Source organism: Rana temporaria, chromosome 3 (genome assembly GCF_905171775.1).
Source record: "Rana temporaria chromosome 3, aRanTem1.1, whole genome shotgun sequence".
NCBI lineage: Eukaryota > Metazoa > Chordata > Amphibia > Anura > Ranidae > Rana > Rana temporaria.
The window spans coordinates 75,105,974-75,127,685 of NC_053491.1; the positions used below are offsets into that span (position 1 = coordinate 75,105,974).

General features: G+C 42.5%; 1 protein-coding gene across 6 annotated transcripts in view; it reads left to right on the forward strand.

Annotated features, from left to right (window-relative positions):
* The first annotated feature begins 871 nt into the window (after positions 1-871).
* RNF111 (ring finger protein 111) overlaps positions 872-21,712 on the forward strand; it is an 89,307-nt gene continuing 68,466 nt past the window's right edge. For all 6 annotated transcript variants that reach the window (XM_040342774.1, XM_040342775.1, XM_040342776.1 and 3 more), the window contains exon 1: positions 872-1,230. The gene's annotated coding sequence lies outside the window, so the exon portion shown is untranslated. The remainder of the gene's footprint in view (positions 1,231-21,712) is intronic.

Genomic DNA, 21,712 nt, shown 5'->3' on the forward strand with positions numbered 1-21,712 from the left:
ACAGGCAGCGTTGGATCCATTCGTCTCCGCCAGGCGCCGCGGCCCGATCCATCTGTTGACGCAGCAAGAATTCCATCGCACCGAACGAGGGGACGTGTCTTCAATCTGTCACCGCCGCTCACTGAAGAAATTGCTGTCGGTCACTCTTATTTATAGCTTCTCATCACCAACTGTCAACTTGTTCGTGCCTCGGTAGGTAACCAATCCTAATTCTCTACATTTTTTTTTTTTATTTATACTAACTTTACTAACTAAATTGTCATTCCGTCTCCTTCCCATATTGATGGGAAACTAATTGTTTCCCTTCTCCTATTCTGTCAGTGTGAGGAATAGAAATGCTGATAATTGGCTTGTGTGTACATCGTGATCAGCTGTGATTGGACACAACTGATCATGTTATAAAGGGCCTCTGTGATTGGCCCTTTACCCTGATCAGCTGTATCCTAAGGACAAGGTGATCACAGAGCGCCCCCAAGCAGGCGTGATTACAAGGACTGGTCAGTAGCGCAGTAGCTGTTATTTGACTAAAGCGCAGTTGGCAAGTGGTTAAGGGTGGGCAGTTGATGTGCAGCAAATAACAGACTTGCAGGTTACATCAACAGACTTGCAGGTTACATCACCAGGCGAATAGAAATACATTGCATGTAAGTGTATGCAATATAATACATGTCTGCTTTTGGCTTTAATGCCGCTTTAAAAGTCACTGATAATATTGTAAGAAGTTTAATAGAGACAGTCATTATCTAGAGAAACGATCTACTCGACGGCTGAAATAAACATCTCCACAACAAGCTATTCCCAAAACAAAGATGGCCGTCAGAGCGCGTCACGTGGCCCGCTAATTAGCCAATGCCACAGCAGCTGGGCTTTTCCGCTTCCCTTTCGTGTCAGGGAAGTATCGCGAGAGCCCGAGAGAGGTGTAGTTCTGGCCGAGGAGGACTCTGAGCTCGGCCGGGACGGGCGGTGGAGAAGAGGCTGTTGTAAAGGGGTCCTTGTAGTCTCGGTGCCGCCTCATTCACCTCACCTCCTTCTGTGTGCTCGGTAATTGTTTAGACGTGAGAGCGCTGCGAACGGTGAGAACTGGAGAACGTCTGGAGGCACCCCATCCCCCACCTCCAAGGGAGAGCTTCGCCATCGGCCCCTTTGGGTGGGGAAGGAAGCCGTTGGGGCTTCGGATTGTACCGGGTTCCCACAGACGGGGCCATGTAGGAGGCCGCCGAGCTGTGATCGGTAAGGGAATGTGTGTGTGGGGGAGGGCGGCGGGCTGCATCGTATGGGTGGGGGAGGGGGGTATTTACATCTGTGACCCCACAAACCATTTGTTGTTGCTTCCTCTGTGAGGTGTCACATCCTGATAACCCCGGGGATAAGAAACGCATCGGATGTGTATGTGTGTGGAGGCCTCGTCCCTGCATTGCACGCCCGGTGTGTGTCATCACTGACACCCCATTATTTACATACACATCACCCGGTGTGTCCTTTATCACTGACACCCCAATAATATACACACTGTGTGTCCTCATCACTGACACCCCAATAATATACACCCCACACATCACCCGGTGTGTGTCCTCATCACTGACACCCATTATTTATATACACATCACACTGTGTCCTCATCACTGACACCCATTATTTATATACACATCACACTGTGTCCTCATCACTGACACCCCATTATTTACATACACATCACCCGGTGTGTTCTTTATCACTGACACCCCAATAATATACACCCCACACATCACCCCGTGTGTGTGTGTGCTCATCACTGACACCCCATTATTTATATACACATCACACTGTGTCCTCGCTGACACCCCAATAATATACACCCCACACATCACACTTTGTCCTCATCACTGACACCCCAATAATATACACCCGGTGTGTCCCCTCATTACTGACACCCCAATAATATACACCCCACACATCACCTGGTGTGTTTCCTCATTACTGACACCCTCATTATTTATATACACATCACCCGGTGTGTCCTTTATCACTGACACCACAATAATATACACCCCACACATCACCCGGTGTGTGTCATCACTGACACCCCAATAATATACACCCGGTGTGTCCCCTCATCACTGACACCCCAATAATATACACCCCACACATCACCTGGTGTGTTTCCTCATTACTGACACCCTCATTATTTATATACACATCACCCGGTGTGTCCTTTATCACTGACACCCCAATAATATACTCTCCACACTTCACCCAGTGTGTCCTCATGACTGACACCCCAATAATTTACACCCGTGTATGTCATCACTGACACCCCAATAATATACACCCCACACATCACCCGGTGTGTGTCCTCATCACTGACACCCCAATAATATACACCCCACACATCACCCGGTGTGTGTCCTCATCACTGACACCCCAATAATATACACCCCACACATCACCCGGTGTGTGTCCTCATCACTCACACCCCAATAATTTACACCCGGTGTATGTCCTCATGACTGACGCCCCAATAATTTACACCCGGTGTATGTCATCACTGACACCCCAATAATATACACCTGGTGTGTGTCTTCACGGACGCCCCCATATTGTACACTGGACCGTCCCCCGCACATCACCAGGTGTGTACCCCATCCTTATTACTTTATTTGTCTCTTTGTGTTTTTATTATTTTTTCTATCCTGCCCGTACACACACACATTTCCAAACAAGGATATTCGTCGGAATGATCTTTGTACATTCGTTGACTGGTGGATGTAATTTGAAAATTTCACTTGCTTATAACATTTGATCCCTTTTTTTATTTTAGTTTTTTTTTTTTTAGTTTACCAATCTATTTTATTATAAAACTAGGCACAGAAGCCAAGCAGTTTGGCCCGTACATGGTTAAACCGCCCAGTGAAGGATAAAATACCAAACCAACACAACAAAAAATAAAGCTGACAGTGCAGATAAACGCATGGATCAGGTGGTGTGCGTGGCTCCTGTATATAATAGACAATCACAGGAGTATCATAACGTTCGTTTTTTAGACTGCATGTCATTTCCTGAACAAATTCACGTTTCCCTCCCGCTGTGTCGAGTTTTCCTGTTTTCTGCAGATGAAAACCAATGCCAGTTTGACCCCCATTTTTCTGATTGCTTACAGTGAATTTCTTGTGAGCAGACGGCATATACAGGCAGTCACATGTATGTGATCGGCCTTCTGCCAGGTTTTGGGGGTGCCCCCTGCTGACCCGTACTGTGATTGGACTCGGCACGAGTTAGGCAGCAGATTTCAGCTGAAACCTGCAACCAATCGCACACAGGGTTCTCTGTTTACTAAAACACAGAACTCTGTGTACATAGGAACAGCGATCTGGCTGTTTCTGCTCCCTGAAATGCAGCGAGAGAAACATCCAGATCAGAAAGTAAAAGCAGGGCACATTACAAATTGTTAGGCATGCAGTTTAACCCTTCATTGCCTCTAGGTGTTAACACCTTCCTGGCCAGTATGATTAGTACAGTATTATCAGTTATCCCTGTATTGGTGTCGGTAACTCTCCCCGCCAGTGTCTGTTATCTCCAGATTGCCCACCACCCTATCATAGTTCCACTATAAGCGCTGATCACCGCCATTACATTATAGAGTTTTTAGCTGCATAAATTTCAGAAAATATACCATATTGTATAGATCAGGGGTCTCAAACTAGTGGCCCTCCAGCTGTTGCGGAATTAGCACTCCCATAATTCCTCTGCCTATGGGAGTCATGCTTTTAAAGAGGAAGTAAACCCACTTCCCGGGTGTTACTTCCAGGTATCGCGGCTCCAGCGCTGTGATTGGCCAGAGCCGCGATGATGTCACTCCCGCACATGCGCACGGGAGCCACCAGGCTCGGCATCCTTTAGGAACGGCACGATCACCGTTGCTAAAGTGCGCCTGCGCCATTGTCTACGGTGCATGCGTCATAGACAATCGGTGCCTGTGATTTTTGTTAATATCTCCTAAACCGTGTCAATTTTGGATTTATTTCTTGCACCTACAGGTAAGCCTTAATCTAGACTAACCTGTAGGTTAAAGTGGTTGTTAAGGGTTTACAACCACTTTAACTACTTGCAGACCAGCTGCCGCAGTTATATGGTGGCAGGTCGGCTCCCCTGCGCGAGAGCCTGTAGCTATACGTCGGCATCTCGAAGCGGCCACTAAAGGCGCGTGCGCGCCCCCCCCCGCTCGTCCCTGACGCCGCGATTGCTCGTTACAGAGCGGGGACTGGGAGCTGTGTGTGCTCCCGGTCCTGTCAGGGGAGAAATGCCTGACCGTCTGTTCATACAATGTATGAACAGCGATCAGTCATTTCCCCTAGTGAGGCCACCCCCCCTACAGTTAGAACACACCCAGGGAACATACTTAACCCCTTCCCCGCCCCCTAGTGGTAACCCCTTCCTTGCCAGTGGCATTTTTATAGTAATCCAATGCATTTTTATAGCACTGATCGCTATAAAAATGCCAATGCTACCCCCTATTTTGTAAACGCTATAACTTTTGCGCAAACCAATATGTGTTCCAGTGCATTTTTGATGAGTTTTTCCACTTTCCAGTACAGTGCAAAAAAATGCAACATGTTTTACCTTTGTTTTTTGTTTTTTTTATAACTGGAAAGCCCTGGAACTGATGGTACTGGTGTGAACTATGCCATTGGACGCCATAGAACCTTCTTTCTATGTGTTTTTGATGCAGACAAAAGCACACTGGACTGCATGTGGTGTGAACTCACCCTTATTGTGTTTTTTTTTTCCATAGATGTAGATGATTCTATTAGATATGTTTTCTAGCAAAGTAGAAAATGTGTTTTTTGGAAAAAAAAAAAAAAGTTTGGTCTTTTTTTATTAAATATATCATTTTTACTCCCATTGAATGCCAAAACGATGGCATTGTTTACACCCACCGCTGTCAGGGCATTTTCTAATTCGATTGGCCACAGTCCGGCCTCCTGAATGTATGAAGGGCAGCAAACTGGCCCTTTTTGTTTTGAACATTTGGAGACCCTGCTCTAAGGCATGAACATCAGATTATCCGGGCAGGCAAAAAAAGTGAGAATGAGCTGTAAAGCACTTGCATGTACAAATTCTTCTAAAGTCAAAGGAAGGTGGCATATGCACATAGTTGCTTGTAAAAATACTAACCAGCAATGCAGATTAAAAAAAAAAAAAAATCTATATGCAGCACAAAGCCATACATGGATAGAAAATCTAACAATTGAATTGGTAGACCGATGGTCACTATGGTAGCCGATTTCCATCTCAAGATTGAAAACGAACACAGAGATCCTAGAGCAGTGATGGTAAATCTTGCCACCCCAGATGTTTTGGAACTATGTTTCCCATGATGCTCATGCATTCTGCAGTGTAGTTGAGCATCATGGGAAATGTAGTAACAAAACCTCTGGGGTGCCAAGGTTAGCCATCGCTGCCCTAGAGAATAAAATGGCAATCATTGGCTGCAATATTTTAAGTCGCGCTGCATTTGCGCAGCAGTCTTTCAAATCCAATTTTTTTTAAAGAAGTACACTTTCATGAATAATAGTACACTTTCGTGAATAATAAAAAAATAGTTAGCCTATTTATTTGAATAATGTAAAAGATAATATGCAGAGTGAATAAATCCCTAACATGTTATGCTTCATAATTGCGCACACCCGTGGAATGGCGACAAACTACGGTACTTCAAAAATCTCCATAGGCAGCGTTTTAAAATAATTTTCTATAAAAATATATATCTTTTTTTTTTTTTTATTATTCACATGACTTTTTTTTTTTTTTTTTTGTTGGAAGTCCACCAAATTTTTATTCCTTTTTTTTTATCCATGTGTGGCCAGCTCAAGTTTACGTTCCTGTGTGGACAGGTTCATTAAAAACAATGGCCTGTATTTAGATCGGTAGAGAAAAATGCCGGAATAACTAAAAAGTGGCAATTTTGGTGTCCAATGTGCATTCACTCACAAGCACAGCATATTTCAAGTGACTTGCCAGCAATGTTTTTATTTTTATTTTTTTTTTATTTTTTTGTGCATTGTCATGTTTACACAAACTTTGTAAAGTGTTTTTCACCTGCATACATGTGTTTTGTAAGCTATAGGTGTTTTTCTCTTGCAATGAAAATTTAGAATCGTCTGTTTTCATCTTCCTTTTTATCTCTTGGCTTTTTTATGTGCTAGCATGGCAGAGAAAGAACAGGTGTAAAACATGCACAAAGGCTTGTCTTTAACCACTAAGCCCCCATTCACACCTAGGCGTTTTGTCGCCTGTAGTGTGACGCCGCAGCAGCCCCGAGACGCTGGAGGGATGAAAACACATTGCCCTCTATAGAGATGGTTCACATCTCCGCGCCGAACGCCGTACGCCTGAAAAAAAGTCCCGGACCTTTTTTTCAGGCGGCGTTCGGCATAGGAGATGTGAACCATCTCCATAGAGGGGGTGAGGCTTCATTCACAATCGCTGCGTTTTGTCGCCGAAAATCGCGGTACAAAACGCCGCAATTTGACGCCGCAATTCGCGGGACAAAACGCTGTGATTTTGTACGCCTAGGTGTGAATGCAGCCTTAGGCTGCATTCACACCTTGGCGTATATACGCCTAAAGCGCGACGCTCGTGCCGCTGGAGGGGCGAATTTCCATTGCTGCCAATGAGATGGTTCACATCTCACGCCGTACGCCTGCCGCCTGAAAACAAGTCCCGGACCCTTTTTTTCAGGCGGCTTTCGGTGTTCGGCATAGACAGCAATGGAAATAATTTGTGAGAAAAAAAAAAGTTAAACAAATCGCGGCAAAATACGCCGCATACGTGGCCTTAGTGTGAATGCAGCCTTAAGGACCTTGCCTGTTTTTCAGATTTGGTGTTTACAAGATTAAAACTGTAATTTTCGAGCAAAAAAAAAAACTTAACTATATATATATATATATATATATATATATATATATATATATATATATATATATATATATATATACATACCACACACAGCCCTCAAAAATTCTGCTCGCATTTTGCGAGTGGAATTTAGTGTAGGGCGAGTGAGGTGCAGGGACAGAGCAGGCTGACAGCTTCCTGGCTGAAGCGACCATCCAGGAAACTGGGAGACACTGAGCGACATGGCTGGACTGAAGCCGCCGTCTCCTCCTCACCCGCACACAGCGGGCATCTCCCACTGTGTGTCTCGTACAGAGCTGGGTGTGTGTTCAGTGGCTCCGTGTAACAAGATCCCGCCCCCTAGACCGTCTTGTGTGATAGTAGATTGATTCAGTGATCCGCCTATCACACGAGACAGTCTAGGGGGGGCGGGATCTTGATACACGGAGCCGCCGAGCACAGACCCAGCTCAGTAACACACAGCGAGTGGGAGATGTCCGCTGTGTGTGTGTCAGGCTCATCAAGACAATGGTGAGTCTGGAGTGATGGGGCAAAGTGGCGCTGCATTTAATTGGGGCACAGTGAAACTGCATTTAAAGGGCCATGTGATGCTGCATTTGATGGGCCACGGTGAAGCTGCATTTGATGGGGGCACGGTGATGTTGCAATTGATGGGGCGAGTAAAATGATACCTAACATGTCTCGCTTCAAAATTGCGCCCGCTCGTGGAATGGCGTCAAACTTTTACCCTTAAAAATCTCCATAGGCGACGTTTAAAAAATTCTATAATTTGCATCTTTTTAGTTACAGAGGAGGTCTAGAATTATCACTCATTCTAATGATCGCGGTGATACCTCACTTGTGTGGTTTGAACACCGTTTTCCTATGCGGGCGCTACTCACGTATGCGTTCGCTTCTGCGTGCGAGCTCGTCGGGATGGGGCACTTTTTAATTTTTTTTTAATTCATTTTTACACTAAAAAAATAAAAATGGGTCACTTTTATTTCTATTGCAAGGAATGTAAACATCTCTTGTAATAGAAAAAAGCATGACAGGTCCTCTTAAAGTGGAGTTCCACCCTGAAATTATTCTTTACATCAAAAATCTAAAATAAATAAATGGGAAAAAAATCACACTTTTTTTACTTACCTGAAATAGCGGTTGCTATGCGGAAGTCCCTAATCTGCCTCCTCATTCTCCGCGGTGGATCTTCTTCCTTGTTCTCCACTCGGTTTCTTCTTGTGAATGGGGCGTGCTGCCTTCTGGGAACTGTGTATTGCAGAGAGCAGCAGCTGGCCCATTCACAAAGCGCCCTAGCTGCTCGCGCATGCGCAGTAGGAAACGGGCAGTGAAGCCGCACGGCTTCACTGCCTGTTTCCCTTACTGTGGATGGCGGCGCCTGAAGCTGCCAGCATCGAGGGATCTCATATTTAGACTAAAATGCAAAAATAAAATTGTCATTTGAAAAAATTCCAACAAGAAAAATGTCCCTTTAAGAAGCATGAGTGGTAGTAACGTTTTGACGTCGTCTTCGCCCTGCTATGCTATGGAGACAAGTGGGGGCCATCTTGCCCTCACTCGTATCCCAGCCGAGCAGGAGGAAGGACCCGATCGCCTCCACCACTGCCGACGGCTCCGGCAAGCCGCGGAGGCCGCCGATAACGGTGATCTTGCGGCAAATCCGCTGCTGAGACCACCGTTATCGTTTAGAGGACCGCTCACTAAAAAGATGGATATCTCGGTTGTGGCAGCGGCTGCTGTCGTTACCGAGATATCCATTTTTAAAAAAAGAAATATATACAGTGAGGAGTCCTTAAGTGGTTAAGGACTGCCCCGCGTACATATACTTCAGCAGGGACCTTAAGCGCAAAATTGCGTAGCTGTACATGATTCCTAGGATTGACTCCGAGTCACCGGGACCCACCAGTCATTTGTAGGAGAGGCAGACTGTTCTGTCAGAGAAGGCGAGCAAGATCTTGTGTTCCTGCTAATCAGTTGCCCAAATGTTTCTCTTACTTCAGTCAGTCCACCCCCCACCCAGTTAGAAATCACTCCCCAGGAGCACACTTAACCCTTTGTTCCCACCTGATGTTAACCCCTTCCCTGCTAGTGTCATTTATACATTGACAGTTCTGTCGGGTCCCCAAAAAAGTGTCACTTATTGTCAGATTTGTCCACCGCAATGTCGCAGTCCTGCTAAAAATGTAACAAGCATGCCCAATGTCCACAGCTGGTTAGTGACATTTATGTAGGTGAACCAAGTAGAGCATTGATTCGTTCTCCCTAACTATTCAGTTGACTGACATGATAATCAAACAGGTCCTGTTTATCTGAAAACTCTGAGTCCTCTGTCATGGGAACACTCTATTAGATGTTTGTAAAATGATTTATATACATGGGTTAAAACAGGGCTCGACAAATCCCGGGCGCCAGGTCGCCATGGCGACTAGAAATAGGGTCCTGGCGACTTGGCTTGGAAGGGGGGGCAAAATATATATATATATATATATATATATATATATATATATATATATATATATATATATATATATATATATATATATATATATATATATATATATATATATATATATATATATATATATATATATATATATATATATATATATATATATATATATATATATATATATATATATATATATATATAATATTTTTTTTTTTTTTATTGTGAGCTGGCGCCATCTGGTGGTGGCCGTTGGTATTGCAAGTTAAGCATTACAAGTTAAACAGAAATTCTAATGTAATTTTTCACTGCCATCTTCTTCCCTCTAATTGGAACCCCCAAACATTATATATTTTTTTTATCCCAACACCATAGAGAATAAAATGGCGATCGTTGCAATACTTTCTGTCACGCCGTATTTGCGCAGCGGTCTTGCAAGCGCACTTTTTTTGGGAAAAAATTACTTTTTTTTTATAAATAAGACAACCGTAAAGTTATCCCCATTTTTTTTTATATTATGAAAGATAATGTTGCGCTGAGTAAATTGATATCCAACATGTCACGCTTCAAAATTACGTCTGCTCGTGGAATGGCGTCAAACTTTTACCCTTTAAAATCTCCATAGGCAACGTTTAAAAAATCTACAGGTTGCATGTTTTGAGTTACAGAGGAGGTCTAGGGCTAGAATTATTGCTCTCGCTCTACCAATCGTGGTGATACCTCACATGTGTGTTTTGAACACCATTTACATATGCGGTCGCTGCTCACGTACGTGATCGCTTCTGCGCGCAAGCTTGTCGGGACGGGGCGCGTTTTCTGGCTCCTAAATTTTTTAGCTGGCTCCTAGATTCCAAGCAAATTTGTCAACCCCTGGGTTAAAAAGAGGTGTAAAGTAAAAAGGAATGCTTTATTGTAATTATTTGGTATTGCCTTTTGCTGTAGTTATACGGCGGTACTTTGAAGAGGGATATCGTTGTTATGGCAGCAGCTAACTACCATAACCCCTGTATCCTCTTCAGCGGGCTGTCTGCTTTCAGATAAAAGTGGTCTCTGTAGTGGATTCGCTGCAAGATCACTCTTATCAGTGGTGGTAGAGGGGGGGGGGGGCGACCCTCTGGCCATGTTTCAGTTGCCCTCTGCCGCTTACTGGAGCCGTCGTTAGCGGAGGCCATCGGGTCCTCTTCCGTGTGTGGTATGGAGATAAGTGAGGGGAAGATGGCCCCCACTCGTCTCCATACCATTGCAGGACGGAAGTGACGTTAAAACATCACTTGCGCTATAGTTCTTAAAGAGTCTTTTTGACCCCAGATCTCATATTTAAGCGGTCCTGTCATGCTTTTTTTTTTTTTCTATTACAAGGGATGTTTTACTTGTAATTGGAATAGAAGTGACACAATTTAAGTTTTTTTAAAAAAAAAAGTGTAAAAAAATCAATAAGAATTTTTTTTTTAAATGTCCCCCGCAGCAGGTGAGTGGATGCCCGCTAACAGGCGCTGCCATGATGGATCTGAAATGACAGGTGCTCTTTAAAGGGCTTGGTGCTAGTTTACACTACTGCGACTTGGGATCCGACTTGTGTCGCCCCCAAGTCGCGCGACATGAGAAATTCAATTCAATTCAATTGAAGTGAATGAGAGCCGTCTTAATGTACGCTACTGAAGTCTCTCCGACTTCAGAAAAGGTTCCTGTACTACTTCAAGGCGACTTCTAGGCAACTTGTACCCATATATTTCAATTGAAGTTGCCTCTAAGTCGAATTTCTCTTAACCACTTAAGGACCCCCTACCGACTATATACGTCGGCAGAATGGCACGGCTGGGCACAGGCACCTACAGGTACGTCACCTTTAAGAGCCCAGCCATTGGGCGCGAGCACGTGACTGTGTCCGAAGCTGAGGGACCCAATCGCCGCCGTGGTCCCGCGATTCTTCACAGGAGCTGAAGAACGGGGAGAGGTGTGTGTACACCTTCCCTGTTCTTCACTGTGGCAATGTCAGTGATCGTCTGTTCCCTGATATAGGGAACGACGATCACTGAGGTCACAGTTAACCACTAGGGGGCGCTGTAGGGGTTAACTTCTAAACTGCAATTGTCATTTTCACAGTAATCAGTGCATTTTTATAGCACTTTTTGTTGTGAAAATGACAATGGTCCAAAATGTGTCAAAATTGTCTGATGTGTCCGCCATAATGTCGCAGTCACGAAAAAAATAGCTGATCGCTGCCATTAGTAGTTAAAAAACAAAACAAAAAAAAAAAACATGTTAATAAAAATGCCATAAAACGATCCCCTATTTTGTAAACGCTAAAACTTTTACGCAAACCAATCAATAAACGCTTATTACGATTTTTTTTTTACAAAAATATGTAGAAGAATACTTATCGGCCTAAACTGAGGAATTTTTTTTTTATATATATTTTTTGGGGATATTTATTATAGCAAAAAGTAAAAAATATATAGATTATTTATTTATTTATTTTTTCAAAATTGTCGCTCTATTTTTGTTTAAAGCACAAAAAATAAAAATCTCAGAGGTGATCAAATGCCACCAAAAGAAAGCTCTATTTGTGGGAAAAAAAAGGACGCCAATTTTGTTTGGGAGCCACGTCGCACAACCGTGCAATTGTCAGTTAAAGCGACGCAGTGCCGAATTGCAAAAACTGGCCAGGTCCTTTTACCTGCATAATGGTCCGGGTCTTAAGTGGTTAACTGAAGCAACTTTACAGGAAGAGAAAATAGTTTACACAGGCAAACCCCTCCCACAGAGCTGATTATTCTGTGATTGGGCACAGCCAAAGTCGCCTGTCCTGGAGGCAAATTTTAAGTTGCATTGTAAGTCGCTCCAAGTTGCCTTGCAAAGTCGCGCTGTATGTTGGGTTGCCCCTGTGTGAACCGGCACTTATTCTTGCTGGTAGTTAGAATCTTTATTTTGTGCAAACACAATGAAGGCTTCCTATTTAGAATAATAAGCTGTCTGGTTAATAACGGTGATATCAGAACCGATTCAGTCATACAGATTGGATTGTACATAGATTTAAAAAACAATGCGGTGAAGGAATATTCCGGATCTTTGTTTTATCTCATGGCTACTGTGAAATTGTGTGAATGCATCGATGCAGTGCATGTTATCTCAGCTTGTAGAGCTTGGATTCATTGAATGAGTTTACCAAAAATTTAAATATTGCATAATATACAGCCTCATGATGCATAACTAAGGTCCAATTCATGCTGAATAAACAAATGTATGTATCTTAAATAGAAATCTATCTTTAGATTAATTTTTACACCAAAAGCATTTTATAAAAATGTAATAAAAATCTAAACTGCTTTAACTTCTTTCCCGCCGGGCTTGTTTTTCAGATTTGGTGTTTACGAGACTAAAACAGTATTTTTTGCTAGAAAATTACTTAAAACCCCCAAACATTATATATATTTTTTTCTAACACCCTAGAGAATAAAATGGCGGTCATTGCAATACTTTTTGTCACACCGTATTTGCGCAGCGGTCTTACAAGCGCACTTTTTTTTGGGGAAAAAAATCACTTGTTTTAATTTAAAAATAAGACAACAATAAATTTTGCCCAATTTTTTTATATATTGTGAAAGATAATGTTACGCCGAGTAAAATGATACCCAACATGTCACGCTTAAAAATTGCGCCTGCTCGTGGCATGGCGTCAAACTTTTACCCTTTAAAATCTTGATAGGCGACGTTTAAAAAATTCTACAGGTTGCATATTTTGAGTTGGGCTGCTTTCACATTGCAGCGTGGAGCCGCGGTGACGGTATAGCCGCGCTATTTGTAGCGCGGCTATACCGTCGTATTTACCGCGATATTCGGGTGCTAGCGTTGAGGTTTTAACCCCCGCTAGCGGCCGGTATTGCGGGCGGTATTACCGCGCTTTCCCATTGATTTCAATGGGAAGGCGCGGTGAACACACCGCTCCTATACCGCGGTAAGGACTTTTGGTGCGCTCCTGCTAGCGCACCGCTTCAATGTGAAAGCCTTCGGGCTTTCACATTGAACACTGCAGGGCATGATTTTTCATGCGGTATAGCAGCGCTATACCGCATGAAAAACGCCCCAGTGTGCAAGGGGCCTTACAGAGGAGGTCTAGGGCTAGAATTATAGCTCTCGCTCTATCGATCGCGGCGATACCTCACTTGTGTGGTTTGAACACAGTTTTCATATGCGGGCGCTACTCGCGTATGCGTTCGCTTCTGTGCGCGAGCTCGTCGGGACGGGGCGCTTTAAAAAATTTTTTTTTATTATTTATTTTTATTTAGTTAATAATTTTTTACACTGAAATAAAAATAAAATAAAAATTGATCACTTTTATTCCTATTACAAGGAATGTAAACATCCCTTGTAATAGAAAAAAGCATGACAGGTCCTCTTAAATATGAGATCTGGGGTCAAAAAGACCTCACATCTCATATTTAGACTTAAATGCAAAAAAAAGAAAAAAAAATTGAAACTGTCATTTTTTCAAATGACAAAAAAAAAAATGTTTCTTTAACCACTTCCCGACCGCCGCATGTAGATATACGTCGGCAGAATGTCACGGACAGGCACATCAACGTACCTGTACGGCCCTGCCTAGACGTGCGTCGGGGGCCCGTTCGGGACCCCCCCCGCTACATGCGGCGGTCGGATCCACTTGGGGAGCGATCTGGGACGACGGCGCGGCTATTCGTTTATAGCCGCTCCGTCGCGATCGCTCCCCGGAGCTGAAGAACGGGGAGAGCCGTGTGTAAACACGGCTTCCCCGTGCTTCACTGTGGCGGCGCATCGATCGAGTGATCCCTTATATAAGGGAGACTCGATCGATGACGTCAGTCCTACAGCCACACCCCCCTACAGTTGTAAACACACACAAAGTGAACACTAAACTCCTACAGCGCCCCCTGTGGTTAACTCCCAAACTGCAACTGTCATTTTCACAAAAAAAAATGCAATTTAAATGCATTTTTTTGCTGTGAAAATGACAATGGTCCCAAAAATGTGTCAAAATTGTCCGAAGTGTCCACCATAATGTCGCAGTCACGAAAAAAATGCTGATCGCCGCTATTAGTAGTAAAAAAAAAAATTAATAAAAATGCAATAAAACTATCCCCTATTTTGTAAACGCTATAAATTTTGTGCAAACCAATCGATAATTGCTTATTGCGATTTTTTTTTTTTTTTTTTTTTTTTTTTTTTTTTTTACCAAAAATAGGTAAACAAATACGTATCGGCCTAAACTGAGGAAAATTTTTTTTTTTAGATGTGTTTTTGGGGGATATTTATTATAGCAAAAAGTAAAAAATATTGAATTTTTTTTCAAAATTGTCGCTCTATTTTTGTTTATAGCGCAAAAAATAAAAACCGTAGAGGTGATCAAATACCACCAAAAGAAAGCTCTATTTGTGGGGAAAAAAGGACGCCAATTTTGTTTGGGAGCCACGTCGCACGAGCCGCAATTGTCTGTTAAAGCGACGCAGTGCCGAATTGTTAAAACCCCTTGGGTCATTTAGCTGCCTAAAGGTCTGGTCCTTAAGTGGTTAAGACGCTGGGCGGGACTGACGTTTTGACGTCACTTCCGCCCAGCAGAGCTATGGGGACGGGTGAAGGACATTTTTCCATCACTCGCAACCCCAGTCAGCTGCCGAACGGACCCGATCGCCTCCGCCGCTACCGACGGCTCCGGTAAGCGGCGGAGGGCGCGGGGCCCCTCTCCCGCCACCGATAACGGCGATCTCGCGGCGAATCCGCCACGGAGACCGCCGTTATCGCGTACACCACCGCCCACTGAAGAGATGTATATCTCGGTTGTGGCAGCAGCTGCTGCCGTTACCGAGATATCCATCTTTAAAAAGAGGACGTCTTTTGGACATGGGGCGGTGGTCAAGAGGTTAAACAAAAAAAAATATTATATAATAATATTTTTTTTTTAGATCATTGATTTTGTATTCACCCTGCCCCCTCACTCATTTCTATTTTGTACCAGAATGACGCAAGCTTCACTTGTCTACACTTTAAAACAGAATCTTTGTAGAGTCAAATACTTATCTTGTCATTCATGGATTGAAATTTGTACGGTTCAAGAGGGACTGGCCAAATGTATGATCAATGTGTGAGCAGGGAGGTTGTACCTTAGTCAGTCTATCGATCAGCAATTGTCTGCTTTTTGCTGCTCGATCAGTGCTGACAGCTAAAGCCAGCAGTACTGATCAGTGTATTCTGAAGGTGAGGAAGTCTCCCTGCTGTCAGAATACAGTAGTTCAGCATGGAGGATGCTCCCATCCACATCCACTGGTTGAACGAATTAAACTGACTCATGTATGGGCTGCTTAAGGCCCCTTTCACACTGGGGCGGGAGGTGTGGTGGCAGTAAAGTGCCGCTATTTTTAGCAGCGCTTTATCGTCGGAATTGTGGCGGTATTCGTATGTGTTTTTTTTTTTTTTTTTTTTCTTTTTTATATAGCCAGAGGTGATCAAATACCACCAAAATAAAGCTTTATTTGTGGGGAAATAAAAGGACAACATTTTACTTGGGTACAGTGCGCAAGTGTCAGTTAACGTAACAGTGTCGTATCTCAAAAATGGCCTGATCATGAAGAGGGGGTAAATCTTCCAGAGGCTTCCAGAAACATGCTGGAGGGGCGTGACACAGCCTGTGACTGGAAGAAATCCGCCCACACTGTGTTATTTCCACAAAATGATTTAATTCTAAATATTTGTATGCCAAATTAAACTGTTTATTGATGGTAATTTTTTTTCCATTTTATAATTTTGAGCACATGACCAGCGGCAGAGGCTGCTTCTGTTTCCCTGCAGACAGGCTGGGAAAGAGCTGAGTCATGACCGTTGTATATTGATTAGGAAAAGGGTATTTGGGTGATATTTTATTTAACAAAAAAAAAGATAGATAGATAGATAGATAGATAGATAGATAGATAGATAGATAGATAGATAGATAGATAGATAGATAGATAGATAGATAGATAGATAGATAGATAGATAGATAGTGCCATCCACTTACAGAAATGGAAGGGACTGTGTAAATTAACCACTTCCCGCCCGGCCCATAGCCGACTTGCGTCTGGGAAGTGGTTCTGAAATCCTGACAGGACGTCCATGAACGTCCTGCAGGATTTCATGCCGCGCACAGACACCAATTTTGTTTGGGAGCCACGTCGCAGGACCGCGCATTTGTCATTCAAAGTGCGACAGTGCTGAAAGCTGAAAATTGGCTTGGGCGGGAAGGTGCGTAAGTGCCTGGTATGGAAGTGGTTAAACAGTGTGCGTTTTTATCACTTGTGATTAAAAAAATCAGGGAGGAACTTTTTATGTGAAGATATACTGTACTTTGGTTCCTTGAACAGCTCATGTTGGTTTTTTGTGTTATTTTTTCCTCTTTCTCTTGAGCTTGCTATGATTTTTCACACATTTGTGATTTGTGTAGTGCTCACTAAATGCATGAAGAGGGTTGTTGACAGAAGCCACATGCTGTATACCCATAAAGCTATTTTTGTTCTATGTAATCTGTCATAGAAATCCATTCTGCATTAAATAACTCTTCGCACATTTAAGCAGTACAGGTGTGAATCCTTCACATAGACATGTCAGCAGCTGTCTTTGTTCCCTTTTTGAAAAAGGCTACATACACATTTGGGCACTTTAGAAAACGTAGACCTTCAAATGTGTTTTTCCTTTTTTTACCATTTCAAGTGAATGTGTTTGTGGTTTAGTCGTATGCATTTAGCACTAGAGAACACCATTTTTGTTTTTCCATTGTGCAAGTAATTGTCCAATTCAGATTTTGTAATCAGCATCACAAGTGCTTTTTTACATGGATATGTTTTGAATGAGTTTCCAGAAATGGTCCAGATAAAAAAGCAGCATTTTTTTTTCTTGTGTGCCATCAATCCTAACAAATAATTATTTTACATTTTATTAAATATGCAGTCAGATGCTATAACCGTTGCGCAGGAACATCAGCAGGGTGTATGTTGTAGGATCTGCATCGAAATGGGTTTCTCAGTGTTTGGCGATGCCTGTGCCCAATCGCCTTCTCGCCTGGCTAAATATTGGCTTTTCAACATGCGCTATACTTTGTTTTTTCTCCCGCTGGGACAGGAGAAGTGCTAGTAGCTGCAAGGAATGCAGAAATACATTCGCATGTGCAAGATGTTTTGTACATTACAGCCGAATCCTATGAATTTGGCTGCTTTTAAAGAAAAAAATGTAGGCACACTGAGTTTAGTCCATCGAGGTGCATGACACCTGATGGGCTTTGTTCTATCATTTTATATCTGACGGCTTTATAGATTACCTGGAATACGGCTATCACTGTAGTCTTGGAAGAGTGACACTGAACACATTCACAAAATACAAAGGCTTCTGTGAATAGGCAGCAGAGGGGAAGGGCTGGCATAGCTGTTTTTTCCTACTCGTGTCTCATGGCAGAGCAATAAACTTGTTGGCAAATGCAAATAGAGGTAGATCAGGAGATGTCTTACATCTCCCTGGACTTAACTGTGTGCCTTAACTTTTTACAAAGTGGCTGAGTTTCTGGAATTCTTTGTACTGTGCAGTATTCTCCATCTTCCTGGATTAGGATGTTAAAGGGGTTGTAAAGGTTTGTTTTTTATTTTCTAAATCGGTTCCTTTAAGCTAGAGCATTGATGGTTCACTTACCTTTTCCTTCCATTTCCCTTTTTAAATGTTTTTCTTTGTCTGAATTTCTCACTTCCTGTTTCTCCTCAGTAAGCTTTCCACCATCATCCGAGCCGTGGAAAGTCAGTCAGAACAGCTTACTGAGGAGGAACAGGAAATGAGAAATGAAGACAAAGGAAAAAAAACATTTAGAAGGGGAAAACCCCCCCAGCCCCCGTTTTACTTACCTGAGCCCCGAATTTCCGTAGGCCCAATCCCACATCTTTCCCCACGTCTTGTCGGGTCTTCATTGGATTGATGGCACACAGCCATTGGCTCCTGCTGCTGTCAATCAAATCTAATGACGCAGGGGCCGAGTCATACACTCAGCGACTATGTATGCCGAGTGTATGACACGGGAGAGAGCTTCCCAGAGGGGGTTGGCTATTGCTGGGAGGAGCCGCGACATCCGCCGTGGGACCCCAGTAGAGGATGGTTGGGGCCACTCTGTGCAAAACGAACTGTTGACATGTTTAAAAAAACAACAGTATTTTGTTTTATTGGCCAGTTTTGCATTAGTTGTTGGTAATAAAAACGCTAACTTGATCCAAATGTCTAAAATGGCTGACAAAATTATTTTGACTGCAAGCTTCTAGAATTCTGGGGCTTTTGTCATTTCCATCTCATCAGCCATTAAAATTAACATTTTGGCTTGACTTTGGAGTACTTCAGGTGTAACTAAACCCATTCAATCAACATTAACTTTGTTTTAATTATCATGCTGCTAGCATTGGCAAATAGGAAGGTACATTTTACTTTTTTTTTTTTTTTTTTTTTTTTTTTTTTTTACATTTCTTCAGTTGCTTGCTTTTTTTTGGGGGGGGGCTTAAGCCAATAATGTCATATTTCCCAGGAGTATTTTTTTTTTCTTTTCCTTTCAGCAGGAGCAAGAAAAATGCATTCAGGACCTATGTTAAGAGGCATTTGAAACGCCTGTAACCGCTTGTAAACGTGGTAACGCACATTTAGCTGCATTTCTTTTACAGGCGTTTTTCATTTTGGGGGGAGGAGGGAAACGCCTGTAAATGCAAACGTGGTAAAACGAACACTTTTTTTATCTTCCAATATTTTTATTCAGATTCTATCAAGTACAAGATCAGCATTTACCATTGTAATCGGAAGTAATTATATATTAACAAATCATTGAAGATACGGTTGCATTACTGATAAACCTATATGCACGTGGGACTTAATATAGCATCATCCACCTATTCTATTCCACCTATTTTATCTGAAAAAGTCAAACCTAAACAGAACAAGCGACCCACTAGTAGAGCTGCACAATTAATCGTTAAAAAATCGTGAGTTTGCAGATTGTTTTGCATAACAAGTGGAGAGACTTTATCTGCTCACTTAGCTGTCAAAAGTTTGGGCAGTCTGCCAAGTTTTTTAACAGGAAACATTGTAACTAATGCTTCCTTCTTGGATCAAAGGGATAAACTTGTGCGTTTAAAGAGAATATCGGGGCAGCCAGACAACTTTGTAACAACATGAAACATTGTAACTAACTTCCCTCTTAGAGCCCATTCACTCATGGGCGACAGCCGCCTGACAAGTCGCGTCCCGCTTTGTTTAATAGAACCGTTCTAATAGGAGCGACGCAAGTCGCTCTGACTTAAAAAAAAGTTTATTTTACGGCTTTTGGGGCGACTTGCATTGACTTCTATACAGAAGTCATTTTGCAAGTCATCTCTGAAGTCTTTTCAGGTCGCCTTGCCGAGTCGCCCCCAAAGTCGTGCCGCCCCAGTGTGAACCGGCTCTTGGAGTAAACTTCTGTGTGTAAATGCAGGCAATTGCTGCAATATTTTGTCACACTGTATTTGCCCAGCGGGCCTTCAAATACAATTTTTTGGGGAAAAAATGAACTTCAATGAATAAAAAAAACAGTAAAGTTGGCCCAATTCTTGTTTTAATGTGGAAGATGATGTTACGCCACGAGAATTGTGATCATCTTCTAAACCAAAAAAAACATTTTAGCCAGAATCGTGAAGCTCTACCCACTAGCTGGACTTCCACATGGTCTCAGGGACCATAATTGGTCACGGCGGCAATCCGCGGATCAAATAGTGTGCCGATCTGAAGGGGGTGACCCGTTCGGATCATGGATCAACAGTGATCCGTTGCACTACTATTAAACAATGGAGCTCATGGGGTGTGGGGATTTAAATCTATTAGTGGTTAACAGCCGGTCCCATAAATTTATAGAAAAGGATAAAGTCGGGCATAGTATTGTCAGTCTATCTATCCCTTTCATCCACATCAAGTGACTAATCTCCTTATTTGGGTATAGAGGGGACTCCAACGACATCCAGAGTGGTCTGGTCTGCCGTGTGTGGAATCGAATCAGTTGTGACAATTGCGCTGCGTGATGGTACTTAAAGTGGTTGTAAACCATGTCTAACATGTTTTACCTACCGGTAAGCCTAGATTAAGGCTTACCTGTAGGTGTTTGCAATATCTCCTAAACCTACACGATTTAGGAGATATTTGCCCAAAAGAATGCTGTGAATGGCTAATGCCGGCTTTGATGGCTCCCGCGCGCATGCGCCGAGTGAAGTCTTCGGTGCTCCGGCCAATCACGGCGCCGGAGTGGCGATACCCGGAAGTAAACTTCCGGAGAGATGTCTGCGGCCGGAGGGGGAGACGAGGACGGTTTTAGGGGCTTCGATCTAAGTTAAGTAATTCATAAGGAGCTAGTATGCTAGTCATACTAGCTCATTATGCCTTTGTCTTACAGGTTTTTTTTTTTTTGGGGTTTGGAACCGCTTTAATCAGATCTGGCATTCCCAGGCCACCTCTCAATTGTGTGTATAATGTCCGTCTATTCACCATGGGTTATATATATATATATATATATATATATATATATATATATATATATATATATATATATATATATATATATATATATATATATATATATATATATATATATATATATATATATATATATATATATATATATATATTCCAACAATTTTGCCTGAAATTTCTTAAAACGGGCGTTTTTAAGCTTCGTTTACTATCTGTGAAGTTAAATCGTTCAGGGGTGGTTGTAAAACACCTTCCTGCTCATTGGACAAAGCTAGCTATGCTGATTTGTTGTCCATTGATTAGGTTTGGGACAGAGAGGGAAAACCTGAAAGCCCATTGGTTCGACCAGTATACAATGTGTGTCAGACGGCGTCTGCGTGGCCATGCATTATGGCAGAATATTGTAATGAATGATCAGGATAACAAGTCATTTGACAAGTAAAATTGTGAACATGTACAATATAGTGTTAGTGGGTTTTCATTGAAGGTCTGCTTTTAAATTGGGATATTACTGGTTAAAGACCGGCTAGGATGGTGACTTTCCATCCATTGATGGGAAAAGTACTATCTCTAGATTTAGTTACCCATCTGTGTTTGGATTTAGACGTAAAGCTCTTGGGGAAATCAAATGGATACATTGCAGGTTATTTGCTGATGTGTGTAAGGATTTTGCAATTCTAATTCTGTTTATGATGATTATCTTGAATATGTGCGTGAGTGGAAAGTTACAAGCCAGGCTGAGTAACGGTTTGTTATAATAGATTTTATAGCTCTTAGCAAGTCATTGGAATAGCTTTTAGAATACAAGGAGGCGGCAGCGGATTTGATCCTGGAATAGAGAATGTAACTAACTAGCAT